Source organism: Nanorana parkeri, unplaced genomic scaffold, assembly GCF_000935625.1.
Source record: "Nanorana parkeri isolate BGI_ZX_2015 unplaced genomic scaffold, ASM93562v1 scaffold187, whole genome shotgun sequence".
In the NCBI taxonomy this organism is placed as follows: Eukaryota; Metazoa; Chordata; class Amphibia; order Anura; family Dicroglossidae; genus Nanorana; species Nanorana parkeri.
The window spans coordinates 251,096-278,724 of NW_017306455.1; the positions used below are offsets into that span (position 1 = coordinate 251,096).

Below are 27,629 nucleotides of genomic sequence, written 5' to 3' on the forward strand. Positions count from 1 at the left end.
AGCACTATATATATATATATATATATATATTGCCATAATAGTCAGAGTACAATTACAATCAAGATCCTGCACCAGTAGAACTTCACTCTACTGTCACTGGACTAGTCATACAAGATGTGACAGACGGTCAGTCACTGCATACAGATGCAGATTGTGCCTCATTGTAGGCAAGTCGGTATTACTGTACCTACAAAAGAGAGTATCCTCCACTTAGTCATGGCTCCCTCTTCAGGAGACAGATTGCTGCAGGAGTAGCATGTATGTAGACACATGCAAAGAGCGTGCGCCCAGGCCTGTCTAGCTTTACAGAAAGAAACTCTGGCCAGGCCAACACCTGAGGAAAACATATAGTGTGTGCCGAGGGCCAAATAACCTAGAGGCTGAATACTTTGTATCTGATGCTGAGAACCCCCATGAGGGTAAACCTTGTGTAAAGATACTTCTGTTGATGAATAAGAGCAGGCAGGAGCCCTGGAATGTATGTTTTTGAGTTGCTTGAGATCCTGGGAACCTTTCCATAAGGAGCCAAGTCTCACAAAGCACACACTATTGAGAGCTAATGTAGGTTCCAAAGTATTGCCGCAAACATTTCTCAAAGTTAAAAAACATTCTAGTAATGTGATTAGCTCACTGGTATGTTGTGGAGCTTCGAGAAGCAGTTGGGGTTTTTGCAGAAAATTAACACAAAGCAGAGAACATACTAAACGGATGCCAACACTGCAAGGCATCACTTGCTTGGAGCTGTGAACCCTCCGCTCATGCTGCAGTGTGGGTAGATAAGGGAACAGTGGGCTCGAACAGAGGGCGATGCATTGGCATGCCACAACATTTTCAGTTTTAGTAAAAGAGGCCAGACCATACATTTCAACAGAAATACTTCCAAATGATTAAATGTACATATTTGAGGCATCTTATTTACCTGTGAAAGCCTCCCTTGTCTGTACATTTAAAAGCCCTGAAACCAGGGGTGTCCCGAGTCTGGGTGACACCCGGAGCGGAGATCGGGTGACACCCCGCAGTGACATCATCGTGCATGCACGTGACGTCACCACGCATGTGCGCGGTCACCTAATTGACACCTGCCGGCGGCCATCTTAGTGATGGACACCGGCAGAGAGAGGAGGGGACGTTCACTCGGCGGGATGAGGTATGCCACCGTGTCCCGTCCTCTCTCCAGACACTGTTGGGCTCTCGGTCCATGACCGAGTGCCTGACTTTTTAGAGGGGGTGACACCAAAATTACTGTCAGTGATTTTGGTGTCACCCCTCCAATCGTGTCACCCGGGTGCGGGCCACACCCCCATTGTGATGCCACTGCCTGGAACTGATAATGGTGCTGTCCCTTTGAGGGGCACTGTATTAAATTCAGTGTCTTTTACCACTCCCCCAGCAATAGGGAGGTGAGAGGAGGGGAAGAGGAGCTGGGCTAGCACAGACAGTAATTAAATACTCCAGAAGAGGTGAGGACTATGACGTGCAGGAAGGGTGAGGGCTGTGCCTGGGTATTGACTCTTTCTGGAGTAGACAAATACTCTAGCAAGCTCAAAGGCATATTGCAAGTTAATTCTTTATGGAAAGGAAAACACTGCAAATAAGCATGTCAAATACTTGAATCCTCTGTGCTATTGGCCTGCAATGCTTTACGTTGGTGACAGTCTCCTTAACATAGAGTATGTCACCAGCACTCCAAGGATCTTTGTCCAAAATGCCTTTATTGACGTCTATACATGATGAAACAAACAGCAACTTTTTGGGATCAGGCATAATATGGGTCTCCTTAAGGTTTATTTGCAGTTAGTGTGACTAGCAGTAAACTCTCAGAGCTGATCAGCTGAATTCCTGGATATTTATGCAGTCTAACAAAAATGGCCGTCTACCCTGTGCCTAGGCGACAGGCACATTTCATGTGTGGAGCAGATGGCGTTGGTACTCTAGCTGTTCTGTAAATGGTTACTTGCTAGGTGGTGCTGTTTAACACCTTATCTTTTTGCACTGCTGTATTAATGCAGCGCCTGTAAATTCGTCAGTAACAGAAAGAAAAAACAGGTATAAGCCAAAATTTGTGTTGCTGGAAAAGCTGTTAATGTGCCTGACTGCTTGTGTTCTCTTCTTGGGCAGTAGTTTATAGAGAGTTAAAGGCTTGCTTATTGTGTTCCTCTAATGAGGCTCCGCACGTCTCACTCACATAGAGACGTACGTTCTATATCTCCCGGAGGGACTGCTACGCCATAAACTCTGCTTTAGGGATCGATACACTCTGCAAAATGTATCTCTTGCAGCGAGGCACGAACGTTATGGAGGAACGAGGTGTTTTCTTTCACTGCTAAAATGTTAATACCTTACAAACCTCCATACTTTACAGGGACGTGTAGTCTGTGTGCTTGAGAATGATGTTTGCCTTTATAATGGCAGATTAGTGCATGTGAGGCACGTTTGGTAGACAGAATTCAGTATTAATTCACTGTAGGGTAGGGGTAGCCAAACTTCGGCCCTCCGGCTGTGGTGTAACTACAAATTCCATCATACATCTGCCTGTGGCTGTCATAGTCTTGCAATGCCTCATGAGACTTGTAGTTCTACAACAGCTAGAGGGCTGAAGTTTGGCTACCCCCTGTTGTAGGGTAAAGGTTGCCTGTTTAAGTAGGGTGTAGATTGCCACTGTAGGGTTCACACTCTCTCTAACATATATTTAGTACTTCTCTGCAGTACATTTCCACATGTTTTGTCTCTCTAAAAACGCTACAAGTACAGAAAAATACCTGTTGATCTACCAAATCCCAAACATTGTTGTCAGCCCTGCCTAACTTCTCTTTTACTGGGCTACAGTCAGTGGCGTCACAAGGGGGTGTGAAAAAGTCGGACACTCGGTCATGGACCGAGAGCCCGGCAGCGTCAGGAGAGAGGAGGGGACCCGGCCGCATACCTCATCCCGCCGGGTGAACGTCCCCTCCTCTCTCTGCCGGCATCCATTATTATTATTATACAGGATTGATATAGCGCTAACTGTTTGCGCATCTCTTTACAATATAAGGAAGACATTACAATCACAATACAATTCAAGGCAAGATGGTAAGGAGGGCCCTGCCCGTGAGGGCTTACAATCTAAAAGCATACATCACTAAGATGGCAGCCTGCAGGCATCCATAAGATGACCGCGCATGCGCGATGAAGTCATCGCACTCGCACAGCGATGTCACGGTGGGGTGTCACCTGGTCTCTGCTCTGAGTGGCACCCGGCCTTGGGACACCCGTGGTTGCAGTACATTCATAACATAGAGGGGAGGTGTACTGTAGTCCAGCAGAGGAAAACAGGGCAGTGCTGAAAACAGTGCTTGTGATTTCAGTGCAGCAATAGATGAATCTGCCTGCTACTGTCTTTATGGGAAGGTCCCATTTCTTGTAATTACATTCTGCTTTTGTTTTACATTACAGAGTGAGACTGCTTTGTTTGGTACTACAATGGCTGCAGCAGACATAGAAGTAAAGCTTTGTTGGGGAGTTGTAAATCTATGCAGCAAAAGAAAAGGAAAAAACTAAGGAGGCAGTTGGTTAATTGAGAGGCTGTGATAATCAGTTCGTATCTGGCAATATTTCATTTGGTGTACATGTGACTCATGCGTTTGTATGTCTGCAGCTCTATTAGGATGGGGAAGGGGAGGGGAAGTCTGCAGATGCTGAATGCTATATGGGCTTGATTATGCTGCACTTATGACAGCGGCCATGTCCTCCTTGGCTGATCATTGTGCGCTTTTAATGTAAAGCAGCTCATGTAATTACGCAGAAAGAAATCTGCAATAATCACTTGAATTTACAGTATTGTGCTTTAGTAGCTGGTATTATCGCCCCCACTGCGATTTGTAGATTTAGAATAGTGTTGGCTACACATGGAACAATCTTTTCTGCAACTGCAGACCGTTTCAATCAATCCTTCATCAGGATAACTAACTGAAGTGATCGAATAAAGCAGGTAATTCACATGCAGCATGTCCAAATAGTATACAGCCAATACATCTCTCCATGCACATTTTCCCACTGCAAATGCAGAAAAAGTACCTGATGATACTGCCAGAAACTCTTACATTTATATGCACCATGCCTGTATTGCAATGAAACCCCAACCACTGGATTACAGAGCAACTCCCCCCTATGTTATGTGGCGGAAGGTGGTTTGTAGTCCTAACTCACTTTATGTCATAGGATGATCCTCACTATTTACAGTATGGTAAGTGTTGTCACTATAGGACAGGAAGTGTGTTATTAGTCAGATCACCAATTGCAATTAAAGAGAAAGAAAGCCTTAAAAAAAAAGTTGGAAAAAAAGGATAAGGACTGGTGAACTGAAATATATGACATTTTGTGTTCTTTAGTTTAGATGCATCTAAAAGCATAATGATAGATAGATAGATACTGGAAGTATTTTAGAAATCAATAAAAGTTTCTGCCACGGCAGATCAAAGTTTGTTCCATTTGCATGTCATAAACTTATTTGGAAAGGTTGGGGAACCTTGTTTCAGTTCAACCAACAAAGGCTCTAAAAGATGAATGTAAGGATTGGATTGCAGCATATGTGGCAGCATAATTCATATTATTGGTTGTTGACAGGCAGCTTTCATTAGGTTTGGTTAAAGTAACAGAATAGAGGGGAGCAGACCCTTCTCGTCCCAATGTTATTTTACAGCAAACAATAAGGGACTGCCTAAAAAATGTCAACCTGGCCAATCAGTTACTGCAGCACTGCAAGGTCATCTGCTGGTAATGTGGCTGGATTAGGCATCAATTATCCTGTTTCTGTATCTTTTATAGATATGATCAGTCTGAATCGTTCTTTGTGTTACATTATTTAATAAGCCCTCTGGCAAAATGTGATTAATTGTGGAAACCGTCTGATGAAACCATTCCATGGGTGCGTCTACGGTATTACTGAGCCATATACATTGAGAGGATGTGGTTCGGTGTGGCAGACTGTGCTTTGGATATGCTATACTATCCTATGTGCATTGGTGCAATGCAGCCTGAAAAGGTCTTTGTGCAGTTTCTTTATTATGCATCATGTGGCATTGTAAAGCTTAGTCTTACGCTGGAGAGAGGTAGACCGTGTTGTTCCTTTAAAGCAGTTTAATCATCTCTACTCGCGTATCTGATTGAATATTCCGTCCATGTCCTCTGCTGTGTCGGGGAGCAGGCTTAGCACACCACACCAGCTTCTGGATCAGCGCAAGACCTGTCGAGTATCAAGGCGTCAGAGTCTGAGGAGTGACGCGATTATTCCTAGCTCCGCAGCTAGAAGCGGGACCCAGTGACGTAAATAAGGGGGAGATGATCACGCTGCTCCGGTCCCAGACATCCAGTTCTTCCCCTCTACTGCATTACAAGCATGCATCGAGCATTTGCATCCCCCAATAGCATGGCAGATACACAGGCTAGACGTACTCCTAATGGTATTGCTTATGTAAAATTATTTCTGCTGCTGTTGCGCGGTGCACAACCATCAAATCTCCTATAAAGCCCTCCGGGCTGTGTATCGGAAACATGCAAATCAGTTATAAGAAATTTATGAGGAGCAGAGCTCGAACTGGGCCAATCTTGTTTGTGTTGCATTGTTTTGTTACATTTTATGCTGGAATGGGAAATTGGGAATAGAAAGCAGCCGTGTTCAGATTTATGCATCTTGACGTTCGTGCTGATATTGTAGGGAGTAGGGGACACATCTTAGTCTTTCTAAATGACCTGCACGGTTGAAAATTAATGACACACAAATAGGAGTTGAGTCTCCCTAGGCCCTCACCCTCCATGCAGGCTTAATAGAATTCAATTTCCTGGCGGCACTTTGCTGTTCTGCGGAGTGCAGTTTTACTCTTAACTATAATGGAGAGATTTCAATGGATTCCGTAGATTTTAATCTCCAGAGAGTTGACTGCAAGGGTTGTATGAACGCACTACGGAGGAATCCTAAAACACATGCATTATTATCATTCCATTGTACCGAGACAAGGACAGTTTGATTCTAAACTGGCCAAAAAAAACCATAACCTCAGTTTCGGTCTAATATTAAAAGAACACCCAGAATAATAAATTAAAAACATCCTCAGTGATCCCTATGTGTGTCACGCCAGCAGAGTTGAAATTTCCTCTCCACCGCCTGCCCAGCCTCCGCCAGCTATTGCTGACATCTTTCTGTGCTCTGGTTACTCCAGTGGTCATTTTGCGAGAGAGCTGTTCATCCTATTAGGAGGCATTACTCCTATGTGAAGACTCCTAAAGACACTTGGTTGCCCTTTTGGTTTTGGTGCTGGTGACGAACAAGTCCCTGCTGCCACTCTGCATTCTATAAACGGGCAGACACCAGCTCATTCTGATATTAAAGCAGGAGGAACAAGAATGCTTGATATAGTCTGTCCTGGCCTTCTGGTGCATTAAACCAATTTTTAATTGGATACAGAAACCATACAAATCTATATGCCACAAAATTAGGATTTTAAATTGGTTTGTATGGAGGTGCAAAATATGTGACACATAATTAGCATTTATGTAAATATTTGGATCCTATCTATGTATGTTTGTATATAATGGTATATCTTTTTTAAAAATCATTTTTTTTACTTTACAAGGGGGCTGACAAGCCCTAGTAGGGAACACCATGTCTCAGCTGAGCAGTTCGCAACAAGTATAAGCTGATAGCTAGGCTAGGAAGATTTATAATCACTTCCTGTCTAAACAAAGTGATGGGAAATTTCTCCAAGGAGGCCAAAAACACATTTTTAGTAGAGTGAGAAAGAATGAGACCTTCTGACTTTTTTTTAGTGCTGTATGTGTCTTCCTGGCGATTGAAAACCACTCTCCCTATTTGTTGTACCAATGTCACAGTGACACAGAATGAGGAAAAAATCTCTTAGTGATGTCACAGGCAGAAATATAAATCAGTATATAAAGGCAAAACCTTTTATTTTGGCTTTAAATAAAGTATGGATGGGTTAGTTTTTTTGCTGTCTGTGTCTCTGCTGGGAAAATTCACCCCATTTGTCCTGTTGACCTGATTTCTGACTTTGCAAAGCCTGCTGTCAATCAGCCAGGGGGGTGGATCTCGACAGCATTGTCGGGATCCGTCCTGGCTGCAGCACTCTCATCGCAATAGCTCGCTATATACAAAAAAGATTGCCCCATAGTTCCTCCTGTAAGTGATACAGTGGACATTATCAGGGTTATTCACATAAGAGTGACGAGTTTGCAGAAGGCAGGAGAACTGAATAATTTAGGCCAAAATAGCTGATTTGGAAAAATTCTCTAATTCAGTTCACTTTCCAGTTCAGCTATGTTGTCCTAGAATGTTCACGTCTCCTGCCTTCTCCAAACCCTTCTTGTAGGTCTGTGTCACCCAACCATCACGGTCTGTGTAGCACTTTAGATATGCCCCCATAATTGGTGAATAGTAGCCACCAACCCTCAAGATTTGATAGCTAGAAGCATCCTGTAAAGCGACAGGGTTACTGGTATATTGCATGTATGTAGAAGTTGAATAGCAATCTACACAACTGTAACACCTGAATCCAATGTCTTACATGCAGGACGTCTTTCATTCTTAAGGTGCCCATACACCTTACAATTTATCTGCAGATTTTCTGTGGTCAGATGGAAAAGGTGCAACAGATTGTCCCTGTGGAGATTACTCCATCTATACAGTTAAGTGTAGATGGAGGAATCTGTTGCACCTTTTCCATCTGACCACAGAAAATCTGCAGATAAATTGGAAGGCCAGCTTTAGATGTGTATGTATCAGTACCTGTGCTGTTTCCCTGTTCGGAATGACCATTTTCTAGTCAGGCAGTTCAGAACAGTGGGTTGGGATTTTCCTGCGGTTTTTATCACCATGTGCAGAACTAAAGCCACATTAATTCTGGCAAGGTTAATTAAGCTAGTTAAAGGCCCCGATAAATGGTGCAAGTTTATTGATTTAATATTTAATGCTCAGCCAAGAATGGTATTAAAGGTTGCTTTGCTTGCTCATTGCTAGATAAAGCTGGCACTGCATAGTACAATAAGAAATGTAACAGAAATTAGAAAAAATATACAAAAGTAAAAGTTACACTGTGTACCCCAGCATCTGCTCAATAAAATGGAAAAGGGATGGACTTATCCCTTTTTATTAACACATTAAAAAAAATATGTATTGTGGTATATGTAATATGTAAATGTTGCTGCCTTTCATGCATGTATAAAAAAACCCCCAGGGAGACCAGATGATTTTGATGCTACAATTAAATGAGCAGTACAGTAAAATATATTACTCCCAATACTTAGAGCTGGCATGGCACACTACACATCTGCCATGCCAGCTCTATATACTGAGCGCTGAGCAATCACAAACCACTGATCCCTCTCTACTCACTCATTGGAAGGACAGGCAGGGAAGGGGATGGGCACAGCTGGCTCTGGAGAGGCAGAGCCAGCTGTCTATCAGGCATCAGGGTGGATCCTGACAATATTGTTGGGATCCTTCCCGGCTGTGATGCAGCTCTGCACTGTCAGCATATAGAGGGCAGCAGTCTGCTACATTATGACTTTGGGTCACAGGAGTACATTAGTAAATGTGGGTCCTGTGACCCAAAAGAGAAGTACAATCAAGAAAAAGTTTTGGTTTCGGCACCCATCGAGTGCTGGTGGTTGCCATTGGTGCACCTGTGCCAGTGATGCTTGTTTCAGGGCAATGAACATGTGCAGCATCACCCACAGGGCCATTCCTCTCCTGCATCTACCACTGCTTTCAGAAATCGAACAATGGCAACCACCTGAGCTATATGGGAGCATCACTTGTGCAATGTCAAAGGTTTCCTAATACCTTTGTTTATTAAGGCCTGCTAAACTAGGTAAACATCCCGCAGAATTGATGGTACGAGTTTGCTTACAGTTTTTGCACACCATCCCAAGAATGTTGATTTTTTCTTTTTCACCTTCCACGGCCTCATGAACAAAATGACTGTTGAGATAACCAGAACTCTGTTTTATCTCTGAACTTGTGTCCCTGGCTATAGTGGATCTTCACACAGGAACTGGAAGAGAGAACAGTTTGGGGAGAGAGGAGGGGGGAGAGAAGCAAAAATAGTACAAGAGTGGGTGGAGGGAGGAGAACGTGTTATAACAGGAGGTGGGGTCCCTGCAACACTGATCAATGCAGAGTCACAATTCTTCTAAAGGAAAACTCCAGTTTCTGTAAAAGAAATGCTAAAACAATTGTTACACAAGTTTGTGTTGTGTTGTTTGATAAAATGAAAAAAAAAACAACTACCTGATTCAGCCTACAGTCAGTCGTGTCTAATCTAAAACTGCAAGAAAAAATATGTTTTTTTCCCTTGCAGCCATACACAGCATTTCCCCTTGTTCTCAATAAGCGGCTAACTCCTTTTTCTAAAAGTCTGCACAGATCTTATGGGGTCATATTGGGTGACATCCCCAACAATGTTGTCTTAGTGATACATGTCTAAACAGATGTTTGGAATATATGGTTTCTTATTACAACATGGGGACTGATTATGTGATTTTAGTATGTAGAACCTCCAGCATGGCCTCACTATCTACAGAACAGAAGCAGATTTTTTTTTGCTAAAATCCTTGCTATGTATATAGCTGATCTGGGGGTGAGTAGGTAGTGTTTCATGAAAATCCCCAAAACCTACTTCTCTCCTCAATTTTTTTAATTGATCATGAAATTATATTCTCACAGTTAAGTCTCGACCAAGGTCTGTCCGTTAATACAATCTAAAGCTGGCCATACACTAGTGGATTTGCAAACAACCGTTCGTACGAAAGATCTTTCTTTCAACTTCATATTACTTGATGGGTTCAAATCAATGATCGAAAAAAGTTGAAGGAGTAGGAGGGGAATTTTTTCCTTAACGCATGAAATTCTAACAGTGAATGTGATTTTCCTTCGGGAAGATCCACTCATTCCAGAGTCGAATGTTAAAATGAAACAAAATTTCATTCAACATCCGTCAAGTGTCTGATGGCATTATCAGGTGGTAAATATGTTTTGTTTGGAAATCTACTAGTGTATGGCCAACTTAAGACTGTGCAATGCCCTTACCCACTTTCCTCCACGCTGCATAATAGCCCCAGAATAGCTTAAAGCAATCCTAAACCTTAAGGACAGGTTTGTTTCAACTGCTTCCATGTTTACCTGCGATGGTAATGTCTGTTACCAATACAATTTCTCAATTCTTCTTCTACTACCTTCCAGCGTCTTGTTTGATTAGAGGTCCTAACTTTGAGGTCACCTTCCAGTTAATGCAACTTTTAGATTTGGAATTCCTTTGTTATGTTTTCTGTTCCGGATATCTTCCAGTTGTCCTTCACCCTCTCTCCGCTTTGCAGACGTTCTTCCATTGTTTTCACTAAGGTTTCACCATTGATTGCAAGAGAATCACATTCCGTTAGGTGCTGCTAATTACACTAACTGCAGGGTAATTAAAAAAGAGTCGGTTGTAAATTTCTTTTGATGTAATTACCGTGCTGTATACAGTGACTTCAGCTACTTCGTGTTTGAATTTCTTAATTAAGCCCAGGTCCCTATGGGAAGCTAAATTCCTACGGCCACAGACAAAGCTCCACGTTGTGATTTGTTTCTGTCATCCAGTCTTTTGATAATTGATTGTCATTAATAATGTTGGGTCATGTCTGACAGCATCTACTATCCAATATTGATCATTTGTATAGTCCCTTGTTAGCAATTTTGGTCAAAATCCATCCTCTTATGCCTTGGCCTTCATCTTCTAGATAGACATGTACTGTTTTGGCTAATATGTGGGTTTTATGGAATGGTATGCTTTCATCTGGTTTCCCGTCATATGCGTATCCTTCTGAATTATTATTCTTGAGGGTCACTCAAGATAACCAAGACTAATAAAAATTAATTGATTGTTATGCCCAGGGATGATGTGATCTTTAATTCTCATGTAAACCATGACGTCAACCTTTCCTGCTTTCCAATATTACAAAATGTCTTATTCATAAAGGAGTTATCTATTGTCCTCTACTAGGATCCTATTTTGTATGTAGCCAATAAAGTAGATTGAGAAAGCCTTAATTGTCTCTGGTAGCATCAGATTATGCGATTGTAGATCTGGATAACATGTCTGTTCTGTGGCATTGTGCTTCCATCATGTTCTGCCTGGTAATCAAAGAAATGTTTTCTTCCTGAAAAGAAGTACACTAATGCAGAAATCGTACAGCCAAAATGTTGCCTCCTGTAATGCAAATGCCAAGTCGTATTTTTGAGTGACACACATGGCAGTTGTCATTTGTGTGCCTAAGTTATATGCCCCATTGCTGCATTTCTAAAGATCCCTACACGAACTACAGAAATTGCGGGTTGCCAGATATGTGTTAATATTTACCAAAATGTGTGTGGAAGTTCTTTCATCGACATTGAGATATTTAATATTGTACGTGATATGAAGCTTGTCGTTGAAAAACAAATTTACTGTTACATACAAAGCAGTTTGCTCCAACATTGCTATTAACGCACGGACCCTATGTACAGATGTATATAGTACAGATAATGTACAGATGTGTAATGTACAGATGTGTAGATTCCTCTCTAGTGACTACGGTACATGTATATCAGGAATGTGGCCAGCATCTCCGCTGGGCAAATGCTATGAGAAAAACTATTAGTGAAACTCAGGGATTTTTCTATCACTTTGAGCAGAGAGTTTTCCACTGAGTAAGAAAAACATTCAGTTATACACTGTTAGAATTGACTGTACAAAGATTAATTCAAAATCGTTCATCATAGCATTCGATGTTGCCTTCACTGAGTCAACTAATTTAGTTTGCTAAAATTTCATCCAGACCTTTAATGGAATTGCAGACAGACACGTGTGGGGCTGCAGCTAACGACTATTTTCATAATCGATTAGTTGCCCAATTTTGTTTTTCAATTAATCGTTTGGTTGCATTAAAAAAATCTCTCTCTCTTTCCCCCCAACCAACTAACCGATAATGAGAATAGTTGCCAGCTATCCTCATAATCGATTATTATCGATTTAATTGATTCGTTGTTGCAGCCCTAAACACTTTAAAAAGGTTGCTTTTGTGCCCAGCACATGCACATCGCAATATGTACAATTTTTCTTGACGAAAAATCACATACATAGAGTTGAGTTCCTTCAAAAAAGAGATGAGAAAATGTCCTGCTCCTTTAATTTACCTCGTCACTGCGGTCGAAAACGAACATCGATTAGACACCACAAACCAGTAGAAAATTAATTGAACATTCTGAAAACAAAACATTTTGAACAAAAAGTTACTGGTATATGCCCATCTTTGCTGTGCTGTACTACCAAGCTGTATATTTAATTATGATAATACACTAATACTGAATGGCTGACCCATGCAAGTAAGACATAATCACAGTGATCCAGTGATTTACATCAAGCTGATAACATTTACATGTTTACGTCTGTGGGTCTTATTAAGAACAGATTACAAAGGAGAGCGCGTCTTTGATGCCTCCTCCCCTTTTGTTGTGTGTTTTTGCTTTCCTGTTATTTCCTCTTTGTACAGTACCTAAGTACAATGAAGTATATCACTTGTCTGTAGTCCCAAGAGGCCGGCATGCAATAGATCCAAGGTCTGTCAAGTTGTTTTGTGCCATTCAGAGCATTTAAACATTGTGGCCCGCAGGAACTGTACATGCTGAGATAAAGGACATATCCTGATAATAAGGGCATAGCCATGGCACCTGAGAACATATTTTACCGGCAGGGCGAATCTTGACTCAGGGCATTAGTGGAATCACAGTAAAGCACCAACTCATAAACTGGCTTAGAGTGAATGGCGTCCAGCAAACAGCTTGTGCTGCAATGTTTTACTACATTAATCTGAACTACACGAACAGAGGGGTCACGGCTCAAGGTAGAGAGGAGCTGCACTTTATTAACACTCGCTTGCTGGTATACCGTCAGTGGGCGAAAGCCTCCCTCCCTTCAGCTGAATAATTTACTAAGTGCAGTGTTACATCAAAATGAGACACGCGATGTTTGTGACCTCAGAGAAATGAGGAGTGTAAAAGTATACAGTGAATCAACAAAATATAACTAGTCATAGAGACTATGTAACTAACTGTAGCATCCTAAGTAGCAAACTCAAACTCATCATAGGTTTCCTCTTTTATAATAGAATACATAGCCCGATATGGACAGAAATATTATTTACATATTGCAACTCTAATTTTCAGTCTTGATTAACATTAAAAAATGTACTTCACTTTAGCTGCCACTGCTTAATTTTGACATCCCTTTGCCCTCAACCCCGCCCCCCTTCTGAGTTGTTCCTCATTTTGCTCTAATATATACATTTCTAGTATCAAATTTACACTTTTATTGTTAAAACTAGAAAGTTCTAAACTTTGTATCCCATCTTCAAAATTGTGTTTGGTTTTCCCAAATGCTAGTTTAAAGGAAAAGGAGGGATTAAAAAAGCAGCAGTGGGTTTAACAAATCATTTATTGTACCTGAATTCTTCATTGTCGGGGTCACTGTGTGGGTGGCAGGTCTTTTTCATGCATGCATTGCAGAGGTGTTGCTCTTTGCCATCTTTGAAAATGAAAGTGGAAGTTCACCCTAGAATTTCTCAATGAACAGTAATCTGTCATATAACACGTGCAATTTGATAAATGCATAGGACCGTGTCCAGTTGCCTAGCAATCAGGTAAGGAAAACTGCCGGCTATTACCAGTGACACCATGCAGCTCAAGGTGTCACTCAGCCCGCGCCATGCTATCTACGTCTTTGGCAGCATCAGAGCACAGGGGAAGCGCATTCAAACGGTTTCCATTCTGGCTTTGCCATCACAAGATGTTGATAGCATGAGTGGGGTTGAGTGTTGCTGGTAATAACTGGCAGTTTTCCAGGGCTGATTGCTGGACGAAGGGAGGGAGCACGAACAGACGTTTAACATGGTGTTATGTGTTTATCAAGGTACATGTGTTGTACGGCTGTTTAATGCTATTCTAGAGTGACTTCAACTTTAAGTGGAGTGGTATGTTTTTGTATGAATGTATAATATTGACAGCCTGCTTTGTATCGCTGGTGCTTTATTGAGTGCCTTGCTTGTGGCATTTGATCATTTGTGTCTGTAGCTGCTACAGTTTTCAGAGCTGTGTTGGCAAAGGAATCTCTTTTCATTGTGATAGTTCAGCTGCTGGGTCATTTTTTATGTATTCTTTTTCCCCCTATTGATCTCAACAAAATACCTCATTTATCAGACAATTCAATTGAAGGGTTATTGGGCAGAAGGAAGTAACCTGTCACCATTCACAGTGATAGGAAATTATGGACACTCCAAAGTATAATAACGTCTTTTATTGACGTGTCATGCAACAATACACTTATTGCAACATTTCGTGGTCACACAGGATGCCCTTCATCAGGCAGAACTTGTTGCATGACACGTCCATAAAAGACGTTATTCTACTTTGGAGTGCCGGTGTCCATAATTTCCTATACTCTATTCAGGCGGTGGACATCCGTCGACTACTGATGCACCCAACCTATCATTACGGACTAAGCGGTAAGGAGTGCAATGGGTACACTGACTGTTACCATTCACAGTGATAGCCACACCTGACTGAGAGCACCTGGGATGAATGTCCAGATAATGGAGCAGGCCGTATCACCAGCCATGTGAAAACCACCCCTCATGGGACTGCATCTTTACATTCATGCTGTTCGATGACTAAGCAGATATCTCTTAAAGGAGAAGTATTGGGAGAGTAAAATATACTGTTCCCAATACTTCGAGCTGTCAGGGGACACTGGCACAGTGACTCTATATTCAGAGAGCTGAGCAATCAAATAACCCCTGATCACTCAGCTCACGGTCTTCTCCCTACAAAGGACAATGGCTTTCAGTCACCGCTCCCCGCAGGGATTTCCCCCTCCCCTCTCTGTTCCTCCAGTGCTTATTGGAAGGACAGACAGGGAGGCAGCAGGCACAGCTAGTTCTGGCTCTAGAGAGGCAGAGCCAGCTGTTAGGCATTTGGGTGGATCCTGACAATTATATCAGGATCTTTCCTGCCTGTGGCACTGCCCTGTCCATATTTAGCAGGCAGTAGCCCGCTATATGCTCGCTCACAGAAGTACATTTCTAAATCCACTCCTATGACCCAAAGGAGAAGTCAAGCCAAAGGAAAGGTTTAGTGTTACTTTCCTTTTAGGAGTCTCATGCAATTTGTGGTCCATTCATGGCCCAGCTATTGGCAAATGAACACTAAAGATGTAAAGAAAAAACACAATTTAACACAGTTGAAGATGGAATAATTACATTTATTGTTACATACAGCTGGCATAAGTATCTAAACCTATGTTGATATCCAACATCTGTCATCAGCACTCAGACTGAGAGAAGGGGGGTATAGCATTAGAAGCCAATCAGACTCTAATGCAGGCACATGCGTTGACATGAAACAGGCTGACGGAAGGTGATAGCAGAGTTAAGGACTAATCGGTATGTTGCTGGTCCTTCATTTCCCAGTCAGCAGTTTGTTGGCGAGGAGATGGAATCACGGTATTCTTTAACTCCAACAGAGAAAATGGTGTCACCTTCCTGCCTGTGATTGCCTAGCAGATATGTATGAAGCACAAAGTGTCTGGACAAAAAGTTTTGGGGAAGATGAGACAGTTTACTTTTTTAAATTTAGCTGTTTGAATAGAGTTCAGCTTTAATCTGCCCATTCCCATTGTTTGTTTGTTTTAGCTGACATTTTATCAGTGTAGGTGTATAGGAATTAGCGAGTAAAGAATGAGCCCACTCAGAAGTAATCAGTGGATGATGGGCGGACGCACCGGCTGACTTCTTGGTCACTACATTAGCTCTGCCCTCCCAGCATTCTATGTATCTGCACTTACCTGTGTTAGGAGGATGTGTTGACAGGAACCTCCATTCCCAATAAAAGCCCTTAGAACTTCCTTCGAGAGATTAAAAAACTGACATGAACTTGTTAGACCAGTGCAAGTCGACGCACCACACAGATGTGAATTGGCACCATTGAAAACAATGGCATATGCTTTACAACGCATGTGTGTGGACAGGCACTTTAATCTGCTTTCTTTTCAACAAGGCCCTTTCCAGGTGTTCCCACTCTCTGGACATTCTTTGTAATATTGATTCAATTACAGACCCAGAGGTGAGAACGGAACTATCAGTTGTGGCTGGACTGTCTCGATAAGGAACCAACAGAACACAAAATTCTATTGGTAAAATTAGAAAAGCTCAGCAAAAAGATAGTAGCCAGCTGATCCTTTGCCAATCTCATGGGATATATTATACTTATACTATTATAAGGTGGGGGGCACCTGGATTATTTATTAAGGTAATGAGCAGAGTGCAGTAGCCCATAGCAGCCATTCAGAAGTCATTTTCCATTGACATAACCACCCTTAGACTGTTATAGCTTTCTTATTTTCCAATTCGTAAAGGGAATGAAATGCATTTACACTGGTTTCATTTAATCCTGGCAAACATTTAACATCAGTCCAAAACATACAAAGAAATGACTGTTTTGATAGTTTGGTTGGAAGGAGTTAAAATTCCTTCAGCATCATTGTGCCAGTGGTGTGGACAGGCTGCTTCTTCCTGTCAGTAGGCCACCTGTCGCAGAGACCCCCCCCTCCCCCCCCCCTTCTCCCCACCATCCCTCTAGCTATCTCTCTCCCTGCTGATCAGAGCAGGGCCTTGCTAGCGTCGCTAGCATGAATTATCCAGCCGGAATCTCTGCTCTCAACCTCCAGCAGCATCCTCATTGCAGCACACACTGCACAGTCCCACCTTCAGTAAATTAAAATTGCTGCATGACATGCACAGGGGGATAGATACATCAGCAATTTTGCCTTTTTTTAATTTATTTCGTATATTCTAATATGTTCCCAGAATCCATGTCACCGCTCCTTATATGGCAATGATTTTTTCCTCTTTGCGTTTCCATGACAACAAGAGCACTGCACCATTCATTAGCTCAGGACCGAACTGCATCCCTACGCCGCCTTTTGCATCTCTCTCCGTGCCGTTCTGCACCATCCCACTCCCCTCCTGTGTGCTGCCGTTGGAGGAGGGGGGAAAAAAAAACGAGGACTGGGGACAGAAATACAAATTTCAAAGCCCTCTGCATCCTCACCGGGGATAGAAGAGCTAGCTGTGAAGTCACAGGGAAGCAGAGAGAGAGGAGCTAGAGAGGGAGGGACGTGTTTGTAAGCCAAGCATCACTGTATGCTCTGATAAAGCCCACGGTGCTGACTCCTGGGAGGTCAATATTGCTAGCTGGACTTGTGAGGGAAAAAAAGAACAACTGCTTATTGGTGACTGAGACCCTTACTTGCTTTAGAAGAAGAGGTTATCCATGAGCTTGGATTGCCAGAGACTGCTCTACCTTCTACCAACGTAAGTATAATTATCACATGAATTACGGGGGGGGGGGCTACATGCGAAGCGGAGTCCTTCTCTTGGAGGATGCCCACCTTAGTACTGTAAGCATGAATGAAAGAAGTGTTTACCTTGGACGTATGTTGCTTTGCTGTCAATGAATTCTCTTCCTGCGGTGGTAAAAGAATTCATCATTTATCTTCTGTACAGTGTTGTTTCTCTTCCCTCATTACTCTACTTATAAGCCCAGCATGAATTTATCTGTAAGCTTCCTGGTAATGGAAGTCATCAAGAGACAGGAAGCTTCTCGGCAGCTCCATGCTCCCGAGGACCAGAATGCACTGGGGTGCGGCACACAGGAGTCTGGACTCCTGTCAACAGGCTTGATTTGTTATCATCAGCCATCACTTGGTCCTCGTGCCAAACACTTTGGTAAAAGCCACGGTCTCTAATTTTTATTATTATTCTTTCTTCATCAGACACCTATTAAGGCCTTGATCTGGAACTCTCCCTTTGGTCATAAATATGGTAAACGTCGTTAACATGGTTAACATTGGGAAGCTATCCTATGCGGCGTAGAAGGCTTCCTTTAATCTTTTTACATTTTTCGAAGGCTAAACCAGCGTTTTGTCATTTGGTATAAAGACCCAGCATGCAATATGGCTTTTATCCATTCTTGCACAGATTTTAAGCCATTGTATCCATCAAATCTTATCTGTTTGTACAGAAGGCCCAGCAGCCATTTTGTTGTCCGTTGAGAAAGGGGCCACTCGGACCACCATGGTTTGAAATCATTTTGGATGGAAAGCACGTTATCCGAAATTATCCTTTTAATTGTCTACCAGGAGCGTGTCTTTTTATTTCTCTCTCTGTTTGTCTGTGCACTGCAGCAGTCATCATTTACTTTCACCACCGTTGATGGAGGCAGCCATTTTAATTGACCTTTGACCTCAGTGATGTTGCTCGTCAAAGGCCTCTGTAGGCGGCCTTCTAACACTGGAATATTGACATCTATCCTGCTTATCAAGGGCTAGTTTTTCTTCTGCTTCTCCAGCTGAGAAAAATGGCTGCTCTCAATCACTTTACATTATTGTCTCAGAAAAACAAATGAACGGAAATCTGTCCAAAAGAAAAAAAAAATGTGTGTGTGTGTGTGACCGCAGATGGACGCTGAGCATCTCTTATTTTGGGATAGCTTAATACTTACATGGCAGTGACATCACTAGCTGTGAAGAAGAATATTTCCTGCTTTACTGCCTGTAACTGGTATGCAGCACAGGAGTCAGAGAATGGCAGCTTCTGCCTGAGGCTTCTCACACTACTTTTTTTGCTTTTTTGCAGTTCTGCTAAGTAATGATATAGAATATATGTTGCCTATGGGGTAGATACTGAGCTGTAGATCTTTCTATGTTTACAAGCATTAAAGAAGGTCTTTCAACCTCCGACCAGGTATCATCATTGCTTGGAAGGTGATGAGGCTATTAATAAACTAGTAACCTCCCCAAGCCACTGTGTACCTCATGCCTCAGAGAGCACGCTAACTTCTGATGCACATCGGCATAGCTCACTGAGTATTGAGCCATGTTTGGCCTCATGCCTAGCAGAGCCTGGAAGAACAGTTTCCCATAGCAACCTAGGACGGATTAGAACATCATAGGCAGGTTCTGTTTTCTTGGGTTTTTTTAGGTGCTGGTTTATCATGTCCATTTTGTTTAGGTGATTTTCTTTACTCTCAGCCTATCACTAACAAAATGATGGTCTTGTGGCTGAAATAGATTTTTTTTTTAAGTTACTGATAAATCAGTGATCGTTTTCTGCTGCCATAATTCACTCTCCACAAGCTGGAGTGCTTCTTCCTCCTTTATACTCCATTTGTGTCGTATGAAGCTTGCCAAGATTATATGATTTCTTGGCATGTAAGCACAGAACATACCCTGGCAGAAATAGTTTTCCTGGATTGATTTCCTTTACTTGCTCATTATGTTGTATATAGATCAAGGATAGGGAACCTCGGGACTCCAGCTGTTGAGAAACTACAAGTCCCAGAGGCATTGACATGATGGGATCTGTAGTTACACCACAAGTGGAAGGCAGAGGTTGCTTATCCTTTAGATAGATAGATAGATAGATAGATAGATAGATAGATAGATAGATAGAAGGATAGATAGATAGAAGGATCGATCTGGTTATAGATATGGTTTCTGTAAAACTGTGTGCAGAAGCTGATCTTGTGATTCACACACTGCTGTTACATTCTATAGCTTTAGGGTGACACCACTTTTCAGAGATTGCAGCTCTGGGTATTGCTTTGTCATCATCCATCCTCTTGCTTGCCCAATGGACTATCAATGAGCTTCGTTCCATTGGTGAGATCCTCCACAGTCCCCCTTTCCCAGTAAACCTGCCTAAACACCTTTTTATATGCATGTGTCTAAGAGATCAACTAAAAGGTAAATGATCTTGTTAAAGTCTATGGTTTATAATTCTATATATACATAAGGGCTTCCCTATTTAGGAATTACTTACGTAGCCTTTGTTGCCTGCTTAGAAGTATTGGATGGCCATTGTGTTATATGTTGCCTATATTTAAAGGCAAGTTGTCCAGGCAAGGTTTGTTCTTGGTAGCTAGAGATTGTATGCCCCTCGCCTAGGTTGGCAGAACTCATGGATGTCTGATTTGAGGGCATTTTCAGGGATGTTATATGTTCTGCTGAAGTTCCTAGCTATTAATGGGGGAATGTCTTCCCACTAATGAGGGGCGGCCTGTTTGTAGTGTCAAAACCCACTGCTGCTCACCTGATTGATTCAAAAAGCACACACACAGTTACCACCTTCCTTCCCTTTTCAGAGGAGGAAAAGGATTAGCCGGGGTACACAGAATTGTAAGAGATGCCGAAAGTGCTCATTATCACATCCGAGGGGGGAGCCCTTCATCCTCACTCAAGCTTTGCATTAGGCCATTGGATTGAGATAGGATGAGGGCATTTATGGCTGGCCTTGATCTTTGAACCCCCAGGGTCATCATAGGTTAATTGTGTTCCTAATGGATTTAGCATTCTTAAATTGAATAGAAACTCAAAACAACATTTAAGACGATGCCACTTCCCAGTTCTTAGATGTGGTGGTTACATTTAATTTTTACTTTTCAGGCTAGTACAAAAAAATACCTGTTGATCTTGCCAAAAGTTCAGTGTTCTTGTCTGAAAAGATAGCTCAATTATCCTTCTCTATCTTGTGTATACTACTGGTCCCATAAATCCACCATCTAATGGAGATGAAAAGGGGCAGACATGTTTGAAGTCCAGTCTGTGTGACAACCCACAGAGACGAAAGTGTAGACGGAATGAACAGGAAATGTGTTATTTGAAGGATCGGCAGAAGCTTATAACTCTAGTTCTAATAATAACTAAAGGTTAAAGAATTGGGAGGGGGAGCCTGAATCAAAGAAAACTAATGTAGGCACATCATCAAATGACTGGTAGATTGCAATATATAACATTTTTGTTTCTGGGTTTATATCTGCTTTAAACCACTCTGGTTAGGTGAAGAATACACATAGGGCTGTATACATCAAGGTGTCTGAAAGAGCTTTGTTGTCCATAACAATCAGGTTCTCCTGTGGTTACTCTGGGGAAAAGCAGATATACCTTTGTTTAATCTGGCTCTACACTAGTGGGTTCCTTACGTGGCCACTGCTTGCACGGCAATTTTTGGCGTGACTCCTTCAACAAAAGTCAATTGTGTAATCAATTTTTTTTTGAAGCTGGCAGGGTCACCCACTGTTTCTATACATTGGCCGAAGTGCTACCATTGTATGGCCAGCTTTACAACAGCTGATCAGATAAAACCCTGCCATATACAAGAGGTGTTCCATAACATGTTGACAATCTCCATCCACTCATGTGAAATAAACATAAAAATATAACAGCTTATCTACGTATTGGGCAATTAGAGTACCTGGTGCGATTTAATATATAGAAGCCGTGCTCGGAGGTCTACATCTTCGTAATTAAATCCAGTGAAGTTGTTGTACTATTCTGATTCAAGCTGGATGTAATTTCCAGTAAGTGACTCTGATTTTACAATGCCCATAAGATACATTCATCTGTGCTCTAGGCTGATCTGCTCTCTATAACGATTGCTGCATACAGGAACCCCCAGTCTGTCTGAGAGGTCACGTGACATGCACAGACGTGGGAATAGAAGATCAGAAAAGATGCCGTTACACTGGTTAGGTAGTGAGAAATAAATCAGGTCCTTTCTGTCTTGTGTGTTTTACATCAAGCCAGACTTCCCAGCTCCTTGACTTGTCTTTCCAGTATTTGTTGCATTTTTAGCCTCTTCATCTGCTTTTCACAGAGTACATAGATCCATTCATATCGGTCCCTGCCTCCCCAAAGAGTTTACAATCTGATGTCCCAGCCGCACACACTAGGGGCAACTTTTAAAAGAAATCTAATTAGCCTAACAGTATGATTTCCGGTTATGGGAGGAGACCTGGAGGAAAGCCATGGATACGTGAGAAGAACATACAAGCTCCTACTACATGGGATTTAAACCCAGGATCCCAGAGCTGCTAGCCAAAAAGCTTCACACACTTAGCCCCTGTACTGCCCCCGAGGATAACTTCAGGTCACTGGCTGGAAATCAACCCTCTCCATGGCGAAGAAAACACTTCATTCATCTACCAATAATAATATGAGTTGAAGCTTTCAAAATTAGGAACTGTATGTGACTCTTTTTCATCTAATCATAGCTGTTAACCTGGGGAGGAAGGCTGGGCAGCACGGATCCTGCAAACCTCCCACTGACTTTCAATGATCTTAGAGAAGCCATGGTATATTATTAGTAAATACCTATTCAGGTTTATTTTATTATTGCAGTGTTTACATTGTAACATAATGCCCAATTGTATTGTATTTATTTATTATAGGCTTGCTTTACCATATGATATGCTTAGATTTGTAGAGTTTCCCTCTATTGCCTATTTTACTGCATTCTCTTCATCTTCCTAATTATAAAATTATATACATGTACATTGATACGCACTGAAAAATAACACTCATTGATAAATGGTCTACAGTACATGTAAACCCAACCACTAAAATCTCTTATAAGCTTTAACATGTATCTTCCAAAGTCCAACTTCCCAAACAAATTTGCAATAGTTGTAAATCTTCATCTTTCATTTAAATAATACCTGATGATCTGCTCTGTGATAGGGTGACAGCAGTCTCCTAATTGCTCAACTGCATTGTCACTTTGTCACATGCTATAAGCAGCCAATGCCAACACACCCTGAGAAATTATATGCAACAGTTGCTGCAGTGAATGTAGACATGAAGAGGCAGCAGGAGATCAGCAGTTCTAGTATACAACAGAGAATATAAAAAAAGTAAGCATGTTTCATTTAAAATTGGTAATCGTTTCTTATACGTAGCATGGTATGCAACATTAAAATGGATAGCGATGCCCGTTATTACAGGGCAAGCAGATACGTATTACTCGCCATGTCTGGTTTAGGAGATCAGTTCAGTTTTTAGCGCCCGGAAATTCATGCTTAAAGGCCGTGGTTCAGAAAGGATGCTGTGAATTCAGCAGAAAGTATACCTGTGGCGTCAGATGGGCACAGCTGGAGAGAATGGATCAGTAAATGGTTGGAGGTGGCCGAACAAATATTGTAGTTACCCTGTGATTTGCTGACTGGAGATGAGGGTCTGAGGCCCTGTTTACTGTGGACATCATGCCATGCATTTTGCTGTCAGATTCAACAGAACAAAATGCATAGGCAAGAATAAAAAAACAAAACATGTTTTCAGTAAGCCCATTGCCATTGTTGTATTGTAATGTGTTAAACCAAAAAAAATAACAAAAACTGGCATGCATTTTGTATGTGCTGACCTGAAGTTTGCTGTTCAAGTCAACTAAAATTAAATCTGCCCCTTAAAGCACATGGAAGCATGCATCCACGTGGCCAAATATATTATCACATAGCCACACTTACTTGCATTTAGTTATGTTCATTTTGTTTCCATTCCCTTCTATTCATCTCATGATTGATTTCATTATTGCTTAAGAAGATTCCTGTTTTTAATGTGTTCCCTAGCAGAGTCTCTATGGACCCCCTGCATAGCCACCACACGTGTGCCCTCCTCCCCGAGGCAGATGCAAATTAATAGAATTAGTGAAGATAGTAAATGTATGTAAAGAGTTTGACTTTTTAACTGGAGGGTTTAATACCACTTTAAGGGTGGCCCAAATGCTTTTCCAAACTTTTCTAAATCTTGGACATAAACAGTAAGATTTTTCTTGTTGAGCCCCGCCGGCTGAAAGAGAAAAATTATTTGATTCTCCCATCCACACTACCCTGTTTCCCTGAAAATAAGACCTACCCCGAAAATAAGACCTAGTACTATTTGTGGGAATTGCTAAAATATAAGACCTACTCCGAAAATAAGACCTAGTACTATTTGTGGGAATTGCTAAAATATAAGACCTACTCCGAAAATAAGACCTAGTACTATTTGTGGGAATTGCTAAAATATAAGACCTACTCCGAAAATAAGACCTAGTACTATTTGTGGGAATTGCTAAAATATAAGACCTACTCCGAAAATAAGACCTAGTACTATTTGTGGGAATTGCTAAAATATAAGACCTACTCCGAAAATAAGACCTAGTACTATTTGTGGGAATTGCTAAAATATAAGACCTACTCCGAAAATAAGACCTAGTGTGTTTTTGTGAGCCAAAAAAAATATAAGACAGTGTCTTATTTTCGGGGAAACACGGTAAAGAGCGTGGACAGAGGAGTCTTCCCTGCCGGCCATTGAATTCTGACATCCGGCACCCACAACTGTCAGAATACCTGAATGGGGACTTCAGATGATTGGGCTGGAGTCACTGCTCCTTGGCCAATTTTCCGCCTGGCTCCTTTAACAACAACAAAAAATTTTTTTTAACTAGGTGGTTCCAGCAGGACCACCCATGGATTGAGTTTTGGACAGTTCAGCAGAAAATGTCCAAAATTCGATCTGTATATGGCCAGCTTAAGACGTCATCACGTCAAACTATCTGTCATCGGTCTCCAAAAGATCAGCCACTGATCTTTTGGAAATTGATTTGGGCAAGTGAGAAGCACACTACAGCCTACACCCAGAGTGTGAACTAATTGCAGCTGAAGTTAGAAAGGAGTGGTGAGTCTATGGAGCTCGTTGAACAATTATCTGGCATTGCTAACACCGAGATTCCAAGTTGCTCCTATAGAGAGGAACTCCACCAACAGATAACATTGTTCTATTTTGAATATTGTGTTTTCTCCCTCCAGTCTTCCTAGCTTTCAAGACATTTCCACATTCTACATTGTTTCCACTGTAATGACCTTCACATTCACACAGTCCTCACACAATTTACAGTGATGTTTAAGAGTAATAATGGCAATCTCAGGATCACTGTCATTATGTATATGTATGTAAATCCACATGCATCTTGTCGTTCTAACTTTTGAATGCTTTATAACTGTGTAAATGGTTTTAAAAGGTCGGTCCTTCAAAGACTGATCAGAAGAGCTGAGTCAAATACTTTACTGAATTCTCATATCTCTATTAGAAAAAGTAATTAGCAAGACCCCCCCCCCCCCCCCCCCCCCCCTTCTCCCGATGACTTCATCATTTCACTCCTTCTGCTGCCACCCACCCCGTCGTACTGTTTTTCAGTCATGTTAAATCATCCATCATTGAGTATGATAGACCAGTGTCATGCTTACAGTAGGTGTGTGTGTGTGTGTGGTGGATACTGTTTTACAGAAATCTTGGCACATAAGGACCTCAGTAACTGATGGGTAAATATAAACAATGGTATCATACGTTTTGCTTTTCAAAGATTTAAATGATCGGCTTCGAGTGGACTAACCTTTAATGTAGTTGTATACGCCAAATAGATGACAGTAGGTTTGGTAAAGCCTGTATCATAATCAAAATATAGTTTCCACCTGTTTTTAATCTCCGTACTGTTAGATAAAATCCTCAAGTATACTGTGCTTCACTGGTACCTAGATGGAACTGCTTGTCCTTGCAAGCGCTGTGTATATCCAGAGGTCCTAAAACATAAAAAAGAAGACCCTGTTTTGTTTTTTTCTTCTCAGTACTGCTGTTCTCATCTCTGTTTTCACCTCAGTACTAGCTCTGCACATCATGGCTCTGGATAGTGATAATGGGGGACCATTTCTGAGAAATGTTTGTGACCAGTCTCCACTGGGGAGCATGAGATGCAGGAGCACTATGGGCAGGGGGAGGGGGGTTGTGGTTGTCATTCCACAACGGCAGGTGCCTGAACGAAGACCTTCATGGCAGGACCACCAAGGTTTATTTAAAATAAAAGAACAGATGTAAAAAGATGTGCAGCAGTTTGTGGAATAAAAATAACATATGTAAGATGATCTGATTTCCGTGATGTTTATTCTACTTGAGTATTTTTAGATCTACTATAACAATCACTTCAATATTCTAATTTTTGTTATTAAAAGGAATGCACAGTTTTGCACATAATTCTCTTATATGCACAACTAGAAAGGTAATATTTTTTTCAGTCACTTTAAATGTTCATATGTATAACTTGTAGCCAGCAGGTATCATGCCTGTTAGGTCGCTCTGCATTTCTTTACCAAGATAACCTACTGGCATGCTTTGAATATCAGCCAAATTAGATATTAGATGTCCTACAATTAGGCCTGTTTAAAATAGTCAAAAGGCAATGCTAGGCCTTAAAATCAGAGAGCCAAGTGTGCTTTGTATACACAGTGTCATGGATATGCCCTGTATTTAACTTGTATTTGTGAAATATAGGTCTTATTCAAGTAATTAAAGTTGTTTTTTTTCATCAGTTTATTATAGTTTCCACAATCTTGTAAACTTTTTGCAACTCAGTTGCCCTGAATTGAATGTGTACCAAATCACAACTTCATTATGACGTTATTAAGGCAATGTGTCATCACGAGAAGAGACAATACTATTGTTGCTATAGAGGACATAACCGTGTTGTGGATTGAAGCAATACTTTTGGTAGTCATAAATGTGCTCATATTGTTGTGTCTGTACAATAGATCCTTTAGTTCATCTGGCAGATTTGGTTGTTATGATTTTAAAAGGAATCTGCCATTTTATGACAGGATCTCTTGAAAGACGACCCACCCCCCAACTAATGCTTTTTGTCATCATGCTTCCCCACCACTCCATTCTTCTGCCAGAGCTGTGGGTCTAAACCTTATGTAAGCTCTGTGACTGGGTGTCAGAGCTTACACAAGGTTAATGCCCTGCTTTACTGCCTCTCATGATAGTTGAGGACTGGTGATCGGCTGCTAAGGGAGGAAGGTGAGAAGGACAACAATCAGACATACCTATAAGCCTTGAGTATATTCAAGGACTCTGACAGACTGGACAGAGAAGCAGGAAAGTTGAGTATCAGTGGATGGGTTGGGCATTCAAGAGATCCTGTCACTTTTTCATGAATAGGCAAGTGACAAATTATCTTTAAAGGAGAATTATCAGATGAGTGATTTGCACTCACCTCATAGTTCTAGCCGGCTGTAGCTCGCGGTATACTGAGCTTAGGGTAACGGGAGGATGCTAGTTTGTGTCCTCCCGTTACCCTAAGGAGAACTATGGGGAAAAACACTGACCCCATAGTTCTCCTTTAAGTATTGTTTTTGAATTTGAGGATGTTCTGACGGCCTAGTGGATAGAAACAAGCACCTTGGGTCTCAAATGCCTTAATGTGAAAGTTCACCTGAGAATTTCTTATTGAACAGCTATATTGAACATTAAATTATTGAACATTAAACAGCTATATAACACATTGATCATAATGTGTTAATGGTTGACTTCTGTCAGTGTTCTGGTTGTCCAGAAATCAGCATTGGAAAACTGTCAGCTATTACCAGCAACACCATGAAACTCTTGGTGTCACTTAGCCCCCCTCCATGCTGTCTATGCCTTTGGCAGCATCAGAGCACAGAGGAAGGCTTTGCAATCAAAGGATGTTGATAGCATGAGGGGGGACTGAGTGACACAGTGTGTCGCTGGTAATAGGCTGCGCCCCGGTTGTCCAGCCATCAGCGCTAACAGAAGTCAAACATGGTGCTATGCATCTATCAAGGTACATGTGTTATAGGACTCTTTAATGTGTATTGAGTAACTCTAGAGTGAACTTCCATTTTAAAA

General features: G+C 41.6%; 1 protein-coding gene across 3 annotated transcripts in view; it reads left to right on the forward strand.

The window, feature by feature from the left end:
• Positions 1-27,629, forward strand: part of TANC2 (tetratricopeptide repeat, ankyrin repeat and coiled-coil containing 2) — a 259,959-nt gene that overhangs the window by 144,325 nt on the left and 88,005 nt on the right. Inside the window, exon 1 of one of the 3 annotated variants that reach the window (XM_018555205.1) lies at positions 16,928-17,430. The exons of the other annotated variants lie outside the window; for them this stretch is intronic. The gene's annotated coding sequence lies outside the window, so the exon portion shown is untranslated. Of the gene's footprint in view, positions 1-16,927; positions 17,431-27,629 lie in introns of those variants that run through there. 3 annotated transcript variants of the gene reach the window in all.